This window comes from Zonotrichia leucophrys, chromosome 1, assembly GCF_028769735.1.
Source record: "Zonotrichia leucophrys gambelii isolate GWCS_2022_RI chromosome 1, RI_Zleu_2.0, whole genome shotgun sequence".
In the NCBI taxonomy this organism is placed as follows: domain Eukaryota; kingdom Metazoa; phylum Chordata; class Aves; order Passeriformes; family Passerellidae; genus Zonotrichia; species Zonotrichia leucophrys.
Window position 1 is genome coordinate 82,935,306 of NC_088169.1, and position 12,256 is coordinate 82,947,561.

Genomic DNA, 12,256 nt, shown 5'->3' on the forward strand with positions numbered 1-12,256 from the left:
CCTTCTTAAAGACACAGTTCTCATTTAGCGACTAACACAGGGTTTGTTACTTCTACTGTCATGAATGGAAATTATTCAGGCAAATTCCAGGGACATCAGCACGGAGAACCTAAAAGCATTACTCCAGGCAGAATGACTGTTAAAAGCAGTATACTTGTTAGGTAAAATTCTGTGCCCATTTTAAAATCCTCCTAAAAATGCTGAAAGGTTTTAAGATCATCCTCTAAATTATAAGGATGTGTTTGTAATGCTCTTCACTTCTCTAACACTTTCTTTTTCTCATATGCTTGCATAGCTTTAAAAGTCAATATATAGATACAAAAATAACAGAACCAAACACCTAATTACCATTAATCCAATCAATTAAACTAAACATTTTCAAATGGGATTAATTACAGCAATAAAAATCACAATTGTTGCACATGCCACAAATTAACACTCAGAATCAGCCCCTAACAAGCAAAGCAGGTTATGGTAATGGTAAAACACAGCCAGGGATCAGCCACTGGAAAGGCATTTGTAGGGCAATTTTTTGATGAAGGAGCAGAAGTTGCTCTTTCAGAGTTGAGCTCCAGGAATTTTGTATGTGTTTTACACAAACTCAAGGCTATTTGTTTGAGGATAGAGTGGGAATGAGCACTTTATTCAAGAGGATTTTTTATTTCTACATCACTGGTGATGATTCTCAGAGGGTTCCATTTGGGACCCGAACATTCGATCCCGCTCCTTTTGTAATGGGTTAAAACTTTGAGTTTGTTCATCAAAACTGACAAAACTATTCCAGTAAGACTGCTGCACCTCTAGTTTGTTTAAGTAAATTTCCAGACTTTAAAGGATAAGGAAGGTGAAACCAAAAGGACAATAGGTTTCACAAACATTTGTTTATCTGTTTAGTAAACTGTTAACATTAGTGGGGGGTTTGCTATGATTGATAACACAGTATCAGCTTATCCGCTCAGTAAACCTAGGATTCCAGGAACTCAGCAGATTGAGCCTAAAAATTCCAGGAATCAGACAAAGGAAAATTACCAACCTTCATATTCAGACCCCGGGAGGTGGACTATGACCACCTAAACACAAAAGAAGAATACGCAGAGTACTACACATCAACCTGGAAGAAGAACTGTATAAGAACTCCACGGAAAATCAGGAGAGTGTGACAGTGGCGAAGCAGAGACTCCCCTGTCGCCCAGCGCTGATTTGCTTATTGCTTTGCCCACTGTAATTAATAAATTCTCAATTGGTTTTACTTGGCATATTGTCGGCTCAATTTTTAACACTTTCATTTCCCATGCCTGTAAAACTCCCCCAGTTTTTGGTGCCATGAAGAAATGTAGTCCTTGGGAAGGTGAGCACAGTTGTGTGAGCGGTTATGCATTGCGTGGATGCTTTTCCACAAACAACTGGGCTGAGGAATGCAAATGAAGCCTGTGCCGGCAGCCCCAGGCAGAAACCCAACCCTTCTCACCATCTGGAGCGACTGATGTGCGTCACAATGTGGGAACAGGGTGTTGCATTTCATGCATAGCAAAAGCTAGTCCTATATGTATATATATATCCCATTCCTCCTGTTCTCAGCTGCTTGTTCCACCCCATTCCTCATTTGTCTCTTTGTGTTCAGCACCTTTACTATCTGAGAAAAAAAATCACTCCAGGCCAGAGGCATGAGCAGTATTTCTGCATGTGCTACTGGCTCTTACTACAGAAGGCTGTATGAAAGAAAAACTCTCTAGAGTTGGGTGGCAGAATGTAGGGGAGACATACCAGGATTTAATCAGAGTAATGATTTTGAAGTCTCTGTCTTTCTCAGAGGCAAGGACAACTGAGATCCAATTTCTGGATTCTCCAGTGATGCTGACCAAGAATAATCCAATATGGGCAGAAAATATTTCAAATGATAAATGCAGGCTCATTAAGAAGCAGGAAAAAAAAAAAGAGTTTGTGCTACTGGATTTGTCTTTTAGAGCCAAATTCTATTCTCAGGGGCTTACATATTTCACGTGCACATCATGGAGGTTCCCTAAAATGGCCTGATTACAACAGATTGTTGTCTTGTGCACTAATTAGGGTTTTCTGACCTATTTTTAATAAAAAACAGTTACAAACCATATGTGCCAGAATGCCCTATTTTCCTCTTTGTTTCGCCTCTAAGAGGCTTCCTAAGGATCTGTGTAAACATGACACTGCCTTATAACAATTGGCTGCCACATGAATAAGATACACGCAATGCATGGTTGAATGTCCTTGACCAACATAACACTCATGCTAAAATTCAGCTCCTACTTACAGAAGCAAATGTTTGTAAAAGTGACCAATATTTCACTAATGTAAGCCACAGCAATATTTCATAGCTGTGTGTAGGTGGCATACATAAACCAGAGTCTGCGGCATTACATAAGATCCACCATTCCAAGAGAAATTGCTACCCTGCTTCACACTTGAAATTTTTAATTAGTTTTCCTGGCTTCCATGTTACCTTTCCATGGGTAATAAAGCTGATACTGCCATAGTAGTCATGTGAACAATGTGGTGTTCTGTAAAAGTGCTACCTTCGAGGTGATTTGATACTCTCAACACATGAGCATATGTCCATGAGCCCCATGTCCTTGGGGCTCTGTTATTACATTCTAGTGCAGAATGTGAGATTTCACATTCAAACATATTCACTCCACTGACAGGTGTGTGAAAATCCCATATGGCTGCCAGATTTCTGTATACCTACATATATATATAGAGTGTGTATTTTTAAGGCATTTGTAACAAACACATTTGGTATTGACTCTGATGTTCTTCGCTTCAAGCTGAAAAATAGAACTGATCTAAAAATAAAAAAACCCAAAAAACCAGAATACAGTAATGTTACCATTTGCTACCAAAACATTACTTCTTTCTTCCATAATCACATGGACTATATTGACTACATACCATGGATATCCCATTTGCTGTCTAAAGTGAGCACACAGATCACTGGGGAAAAGTCAGGGCACTCAGCTGGAATAACAAGAGCAGAAGAAGCAAAGGTAACTTCAAATTAAAAATAACTACAGGTAGATACTATCCATATCACAAATTAGCTAGTACTGGTCACTTGCACCTCAATGAAGCAAAATTAGATCTCCAGGATCTCCACAGCGTGGACCTAGAGTTTCAGGAGAAAAAATGTGCACCAACAGATAATTCCCAGGCCACACCAGATGGTATGGATGACCAGTACTCTGGGTAATAATCTTTGCAATGTGGCCTAAAATGACATCCTTAAAACTAAAGAGGTATTTATTCAGTGTCCTGCATTTAGCAATCTTCAATTTCTTTACTAATTTTTTTTGTCAGGCTTACACTGGATACATTTTCACCCTGGATTTACACTCTTTCACCTGATAGCCTTTTCATGGCACTGTTAGAGAGTATCTCTGAAGCAAAGAACCTAGCAGGATATAAAAAAGGACTGGGCATTTATCAGATAATATCATCCAGAAGAGCAGTAATGACAAGAAGCCCAAGCTTTCCAACAACTCGGGGGCGTAAAAACACTTTGTTTCTTACAGGTGTTTTTTCTTTCACAGCAGGCTCAACCCACTGCTCTGCCTCAGTCTACATCACTTTACAACAGCCCAGCTCATCCAGGCCCCCATACAGGACAAAGAGTATCAAGGGCTGCAAGTCACTTCCCACCTTCCTCCCAGCAAAGGCACGAATTTAGCTCTCCCTCCCTAATCTGGCTAAGCGTTACCATGAAATCTGTATGAGTTTAGCTAATTCTGAGATCTGCATTTCTTCTAATTAAAGTCAGCTGAGCATAATTGTAGAGGTCTTTTATTACACTTGATAAAGGCAAACCCCAGTTACAGGGAATTTCCCTGCCTATACACTCCGAAGGGTAGTAGGTGAAATAGAATCATCATTCCTTTCGAGTTCAGAAATCTATCAAACTTTTAATTCCAGCTGAGATCACAGAGGATTTACAAGTTTCACTAACTACTCCATTGTCTGTGGTCTGAATCCAATGAGAATGTATCCTTTTAGAAATATATGGTAAAATAGTACACATTGAGTCAGACAGATTCCATTGCTGTAACTTACATACATCCCACTCTGCAAAATAAACATCAGTGACAATGTAAATTAATTTAGTTGCTGTGCCAAGGCAATAGAGAAATTAATTTTCTTTCAATGTTGCACACATGAAATTTAATGTAAGAACAGTTTTTAAATAGTTTCAATTCCTAAGATTAATCCTCATAAGTACAAATGAATAAAAGTGTATACTTAAATTAATTAAGAAATTAGCTGGCACAGGGCTTTGAAGATGCAAAGGACTGTACAAGTGCTATCGCTATAATAATATTTTTCTGTGTTACAATACTTTCCTTCCTCAAGTGACATCTCTTTTGCTACAAGTGCGGAGTGAAAGCTCAAGTCCTCCTTCTGAATGAGCACTGTGTTTGAAAAAATACTGAAAAAAGAGAATTTAAAAGGAAATTCAGCTAGGTCTGAATGAACAGATGCCCAAGAGAGCAATTTAAGTTGATCAAGGGCAATGACAAGAACTTGCTTTGCTAGTTAAGAAGGCTGATCTCTCCTAATGGTGGCTTCACATTCTTGAGAATATGAATGATCCTATCAGTAATAAAGAAGAGCAGCTAAAAGGGAGGACGACCAGATGGCACTTTCCCTAGAGCCTCTGGAGAGCCTGTCTGGATTTGATTTGATAAGCCTTTTATAGCACCCTGTGAACCTGGAATAATATGGCAACCCATTAATAAGTCAGCAGATATCACAGGAACAGTCTGATATTTCATAAAAATGTTTATTTTCTGTATGGCTTAGGTTAGTTCAGTTGCTTAAAAGAACTGAGAAACTTGGAGAGATGGTTCAGAATCCAGAGCTAGTTTGCATTTTTTTGTTGTTTTCTTTTCTCAACTTTTGTTTTCTATTGAACCATGTGTTTGCTTTTGCTATTCCCTTTTAAATGAGTTGAATTTTTCTGAAGCTTGATATTCAAATCCAAAACAAATCATAAAGGACTTAATAGCTCTATGAGCTGGCAAAAAACCCACTAAAGATACATTTTCTACTAGCTAAAAGTTTAAATGTAGTAGCAAACCAGACAAGCATCTTTTACACATCTTTTACACAAACAGAAGGTCCCACAGGCAATTCCTTGTAAGCCTAATGCAGGAAGCAAATGAGTTAACAGCTTTGGATGGCAAAGAATGGTGGAGCCATGAAGATCCTCCTTGGATTCGCAGTTTAACTCTGCGTGCACTCTGTGGTGGGAGGAGTAGGTGGCTGATTTGGGAAGAAGTACAGCACAGGAATGATACACTTGACTCCTCTGAGGATGGTGATGAAAATCTGTCAGCTTGGCATAGGCCTTCACGTTACCTACAGCAAGAACTGACACATGGAGAAAGCAACAGCTCTACAGACATTACAGTGAAATCCACAGAATACAGATGGAAAAGGCCTTTAAGATCATGGAGTTGAACCATTAACCCACCACTGCTGAGTCCAACATCAAACCATACCCCCAAGCAGCATGCCTACGCATTTTTTGAACACTTCCAGAGATGGTAATTCCACCACTTCCTAGGGCAGCCTGTTCCAATGCCTGACCATATTCAGCAAAAAAAAATTTTCCTAACATTTACTCTAACTTCCCCTGATGCAACTTGAGGCCATTTCCTCTTGCCCTATCACTTGTTACATGGAAGAAGAGACTGACCCCCACCTGGCTGCACTCTCTTTCCTGGTAGCTGCAGAGAGCACAGCACAAGAGGCAGAGTGTGCGTGGTGGAGAAAGCAGAGCTGCTGTGTTGGAGAATCCTGTGACACAACTGAAAGGGGCTGTCCATAGAAAGGGAAACAAAACCACAAAACAGTCTTCATGAGAAAACAGGGAAATTCAGGCTTGCATTTGTGGTAGATTGGAAAAAATAAGTGGCATCGCCTGAGGATGCCTCCTGCACTGATTGTGACAAAGAGCTAGCACAGGAATCAGTACGCACGCACACACTCTCAGATTAAGTTTTCCCCTCCTACAGTTTTCTTTCAGGAAAGAAAATCTGAAGCCTGGATGACTAACTACAATGCAGATGGCAGAGCAGTGTAGAGATACAAGCTCCAAATGAACTAGCTCAGATGACACCACGAGAGAATTTAACCTACTCATACTGAACTCCATGGTTATGCTGTTCCTGGAACCTGAGCATGCACAGCAGTTTAGGATTCAGACAAGCCAAAGAAGGACAGCAGGTGATACTCAAGCTAGATCTGTGCCAGCATTCTTGCAAATTTACATCTGCAGTTTTTTGCCATTACTTGTGAATGTGCCAAGAAAGTACCTCCCAGCAAGAAACAATACATGGAATTACAGCAGCATCAGAACAAAGTATTGCTCTGAAAAGAAAGGAAGAAATAATTCTTTTTTAGGATATAGAATACTCTCTTTCAGCCCTGCAGGAATCATCCATAGCCTTGCATGATTCACCAGACTGCTGAAACTGCAGATTTACTGTCTTGGCTCTGATGCCAGAGCAATTAATTCAGCACTCACCAGACACCCTCTTGGGTAGCCAGGGTGATGGTTCTCCCTACCATCTTTATTTGAGGGGATGCCTAGCTACCTTTTGGCAAATTTTATTTGAGGGGATTGTCATGCTCAGTGTATTCCCACACTGTCTGGGCATTCTGAAGGTGGGAATAGCAATGACACTTCATCTACAGGCCAGCAGTAACCACCATGAGCAGGGAAATGTTTGCCATCCCAGCACATTTACACCTGGTAACTAACTTCCACAATCTGAGCCCAGCTGGGCACTTAAGGACAAGCCACCCTTTGGAGAGGATTCTGTCTGAAGGGACCCAAGAACCAGGACTCTGATTAGATGCTCTGTTCTTGAACTACTTATAGCTTGAGGATTAATTAGGAGTGGGAAAGTGTTAAGACCTTTAACTGAAGAAGTGAAGAATGAAAGGAGTTGAAATCTAAATACTTATTATCACTACAGTATCAGAATCTCTGACTGAAACCCTACAGAAATAACTCACGCTATGTAGATCCAACAAGAACATTCTGTTAAGGTTTCATAAATGACAAAATGGGATTTATCTGAGAATGCTGAACAACTGAATAAAGAGGTGGTACGTGTTAAAACTCAGAATGTGCAGTTTTCAGCACTTTAATTTATAGGTACCTACTCCTGTGCTCTGCCCAACTTTCTGCCAGATAAACCAAAACTGTAAACATAGCATTTGGAAAATAAAGGCCAAAGATAAAAGCTAAGAGCAGCAATGGGCAGTTGATGGCTTTCTCTTGCTTGTGCATGCAACTCAACTGCTATTTTAGCAGAGCATCTTGGAAAAGGAAAGCAGGAGAAAATGGCAGTAACTGGGAACTCGGGACATTTGTTGTAAGAATTTTTTCTGTCCTTGTGTCCTGGGATGGAAGCTGCTTCTGTGACTCAGTTTCTCAGCTCAACACTGCTCCATGCAGGTATTGTGAATATACACTAAAAAAATTATGTATATAAACATTTATCCTGCAGGCCACCTAAGCACCTTCAAAGCAAACAGTTCTGCAAGAGCTGGAGAGTCCAAGCAGTGATTTTTTTCCAGTCTTTTTTTTTCTCCTTTTACCCACAACTAGAAAAAAACCATATATCGGCCCTCTCAATGTTAATATTGCACAGCAGACAGAAATATATGTCAGTCTGAGGGACATACAAGGAAACAATATAAAAGTACTGTTGCTGAGTAGGGACAGAAAATAAAGGAACTTTTGCATGTCCACTTCTCAGAGAATACATTGTTAAAATGCGATTTGGGGACAGAATAATCATACTTGAATGAGAACAATACAAACAAAATGATCCTGAGGTGAAGATGTTGAAAGCAGACAATCCATACTGCTTTGTGCCAGTAGCGAACAAGGACTTCAACAACAAGGTATAAAAACGCATTAAGGTGATGAAAATGGGCCACTTTTGAAGGAGACAATATGACCCTTACAAAGAAAACCTTGTGTACAGTACATCATAAAAGGACAGGGCAGTTTGGATTATGGCTCCCTGTTGAGACTGTAGTCAGCTTCATATCTTCATAGATGGAACGTGCCCCGGCAACGCGTGACCCTGTGGATATCCTGGCATTGTGCTAGAGAGCAATGAAAACCACGGCCCTGAAAGCATCATCAAAGTTCTGGGCATGCAAGAATTAGTTAGCCTGCACAGAAATTTATCAGGGGGAAAAAATCTTTTTGCTTTCTACCAGTAGATTTAATTACTTTACTTCGCAGTAAGAATCCCATTGGGCTACTCTTTCCCACTGAATTAACAGAGAATTTAAGGAGGATGAAAAATGCAAATCCTATGTGTATATTTTGACTACACTACCTACATCCTAATAAAAAAGAAGAGACAAGTAGATAAAGCCTTTCTGAGTATGATCAAATAGCAAAGCAGGGAAAATATTTTGTAGTGAATATATGATTTGTTCTCTGTTATTTTAAATGATTTTATGATTTTTTTTCTGTTTTCACAAATTAATGATCACACAGGAGTTAGTAGATGCCCTCTGCCTGCATATGATTTATGAGCATTATAGTGACAGTATTTACAGTATGAATTTTGCATAACCATATATTATTTCTTATTTTCTTGCCTGGTGAGGTGTAAATATTACCACTGCATTTATTGTGCAAATATTCCTATGAAATATATTAATTATAAAAATATTAATAACAATAAGTTTACCCAGACATTTGATGGAAATGAAATGCAAATGATTACAAGACTACATGAATTGTTCAATTATATATGCATGTTCTTGTACAATTGCTGAAGTATGTGTTTGGCTTTTCTCAGAAGCCTAAGAGACAAATTTGAAAGTCATATCATATCTACACCTGTAACATATTTCTATACCCATATTATATAGGATGAAGAATGGAGTTTAATATCCTGCTTGTTTTGCAGCTAATTTTCAAATGTCTGGTTTTAAACTACAGACTTCATGACTTAAAAAGACTTAGAGAAAATTAGGGAAAAATCAATTAAATATATGAAATCAATGTATGTTAAAATTTAACATGTTAATATTCACAGGGTTACTTCGAGGTCTTTCTTTGAATTAAACTGCCAGAAACTCAGGCCTCTTTCTTTCTTTTGTTTCTTTTCTTTTCTTTTTTTTTGGAAGAATTAAATCCATTTGGGATCCTAATATGCATTAATTCAACACAGTGCTCCCTTCAAATGATTGATTTTCTTTACCTTCCCTTTTACACCTGGTGAATAAATTTAACAGCTTCCTGTGGGCATGAAACACCAACTGGCATTAGACTGGATGTTGTAGCCAGAAATTATTTTTAATCTTTCAAACCAAACCAAAATCCTCCTTCTCATGTAATAGTAGTTATAAAAAAGACATAGCTTATATTCAGTTCATCAAAATTTAAGGGTATATGCTGTAAAGAGAAATGACAGAGGAACAAGCCATTTCAAAACTCAGATTAGTCCTTAATATTGTACTCAGGAAGCAAAATGCCATTATGGGGTATATAATCACCAAGGACAGAAATTGACAGCTGAGAAAATATAGTTTTGGAAAACTATCAATTTTTTAAAAAGTAATCTTACTGGGAAAGTCCATATTAATTTAAACTATTGACTTATTTTATCTTTGTGATAAATGTTATGACTTCTGAAATCTAAATAATGCTTCAAATTATTTTCCACATTTGAGGACTCTTTAATTACACTTGAAAGGCAACCTACCATGTTAAGGCATATCCTGTACTGAGCATTATTAGGATTAGAATAATTTTACAGTCCACTTGGTAAATCCAGATGGAACCTGACGAAAGGCTCATGGATCTAATCCTGCAAAGGGGTACTTCACCTCTGCAAATTCATGCTAACACACGAGGGAGAAAAAAGACAATGATTATGCTTACAGTTGTTCCAACAGCCTGGGAGGGAGCTCATCATGTTGCCTAATATCAAAAGACAAACCCTTGCAATGGTGTTGCCTAAAGATTGTAGGTATCAACCAGGAGAACAGAGCTGCCAGGATTCAGAAACTCACCTGGACTATCCTGGCACTTTGGCAAAATCATCATGTCTTAACAAAACGTATCCTACCAAAATGTACCCTACCAAAACATCTTCCCTCTACTCTTAGCATGAAGGACAAATATGTAGAACAGGTGCTCATTTCTTTGTTATTTTTTTTCCCCTCTGACACATGGAAAGAGTGCCTGTTGTGAATACTCAGATGCACCATCATCAGTGAACAGTTTCTCCTATTACATGACAAGTATCCTACCTAAAATCAATAAATAGTTTTATAATGGAGTACATGTGACAAAGTCCCAGGGTTGATCTTTCATCATTTGTTTTTTGCTTATTTTGTCTTGATTTCTCTGGCTTAACATACAAATGGTACTGCAAGAGAGGAAAAAAAACCCAAACCAAAATAGATTATCCCAGATTTGGGGCTTTAGAATGGCATGACGAAGATTCAGCATAGTTCCTCAGCTATTTTAGTCCAGGTATCTATACAAATCCCAACTATCTTGGCAAACACAAATCAACCTCAATTGCATATACATCAGAAAGGAAAGGAATCAACTGGCAAACTCTCAATATATTTTATGCAAGCTTTCTATCTCCCTCTCTGACTTTTTGGTCTCCTTTGCCATCATCATTAAAAATGAACTCCTGTTACAGGAAACAAGGGGGTTATCTGTTTGCTCTGCTGCTTCTATTCTTCTCTAGCCCAGCAAAGGGATGCTGTGCCTCTGGAAAGGCATCACAAACAGTTCTGCTGATAAAGTGCTCTGGAAGTGGAGAAAGTAATTCCCAGAAGCAAAATGGATTGGTGTGTGCCTGCGTGAGCATCCACAGGGGTTATTCATGGCAGGTCTGTTCTATACAGAAGCACAAGAACAAATACAGAATGCAGCTCATTTCCTAACAACTGCTCACAAAAGCACATTGGCACTGGGAAGAAAGGTGGATTTTAGGTTAAAAAGTGCCGTTTGTTCCCTTGGCTTCATTCAACTGGTTTTATGTCCCCACAGTTCATGAAACTGATTGATAGCATATTTTAAAAACTGCAAAAAATGCATTAATTGAAAAAAAAAGGAATCTATGTAGATTCATGAAAATTGGTACATGAAAATTATGTGGCATTCAATCAGCAACAAATGGGCAAATTGGGGTGACCCTCAAGCTCCTGGCAGGCTGCCAGCGCAGGAGCTGGAAAGACTGGATGGTGCCAACAAGTAGCTCAGCACACAGCAGCACTGAGCTGCATGGAGATCTCAAACTGAGCATTTGTCCTGGTGCTCTGACATTCAGATTGCTGGGGAAAAAGGTACTTTAAAAAAAACAACCTTTCTACCCCATGCTCACGTTTTGCACTTCTTGATGTTCTAATGAAACAGGGGTATCCTCTGCCTCACCCCAATCAGCTCTGCTTTCTGAAGTGCTAACACTGCCAGGGATGGCATAACCCCAGTGACACAGGACCCCGGGCTGGTTAGAGCTGTGGACTGGGTGTGAAAGATTCCAGGACTCAGAAAATGGAGATTTTATTAGAAACTTGACATTTTTAATTAGAGAGACCTCAAAGGCCACATTTATAATTAGTAACTCAGATGTTTCCAAGATGATTCCCGTGACCTGAGGCAACTTGTAGTGCCCCATGTCTGTCCTGCCTAACGGTCCCACTGTCCCAAAGTTTAACCTGGCTCCTGGGACTGGTCTTCTACCTGAGCAGGCTTCCAAATCATACAGAGCTGGGACAAAATGTGCCAGAGAACCTGCGAACAATTTAACAGCAAGGGCAAAAATATTCCTGTTTGGGAATACTGCTAAACACTGTTTACTAGCATATATGACTCCAAAGTGATTATTTTAAATCAGAGAGAGATGCAGGGATTATACACAATTTTCTTCTGGCAAATCATGGCTCCATGGGACGAGAGGCTCCACACTTCCAGCCATTGCTGCTTTTAACTCAGAGACTGTCTAAGGAGCAGCAGACCCCACATCTGCACTCCTATTCTCTCTGTCTTGTCCTCTCAGAAAGTCTTGCAGCCAGAAATGAGCTGCAGGTTCCCTTCTTCTTCCTGTGATCCTTTCACCTCTCAGACCTAGAAGCTTCTTCTAGCTTTTAGCACTTTCTCTTCCCCAGACCCTCCAGGAGCTCCCTCCATCTCACCCCCAGGGACACCATCTGGCCCAGTCTTTTC

General features: G+C 39.4%; 1 protein-coding gene across 30 annotated transcripts in view; it reads right to left on the reverse strand.

Moving 5' to 3' along the window:
• The window catches only part of DLG2 (discs large MAGUK scaffold protein 2), a 990,031-nt gene that overhangs the window by 117,597 nt on the left and 860,178 nt on the right, over positions 1–12,256 (reverse strand). The window lies entirely within an intron of this gene.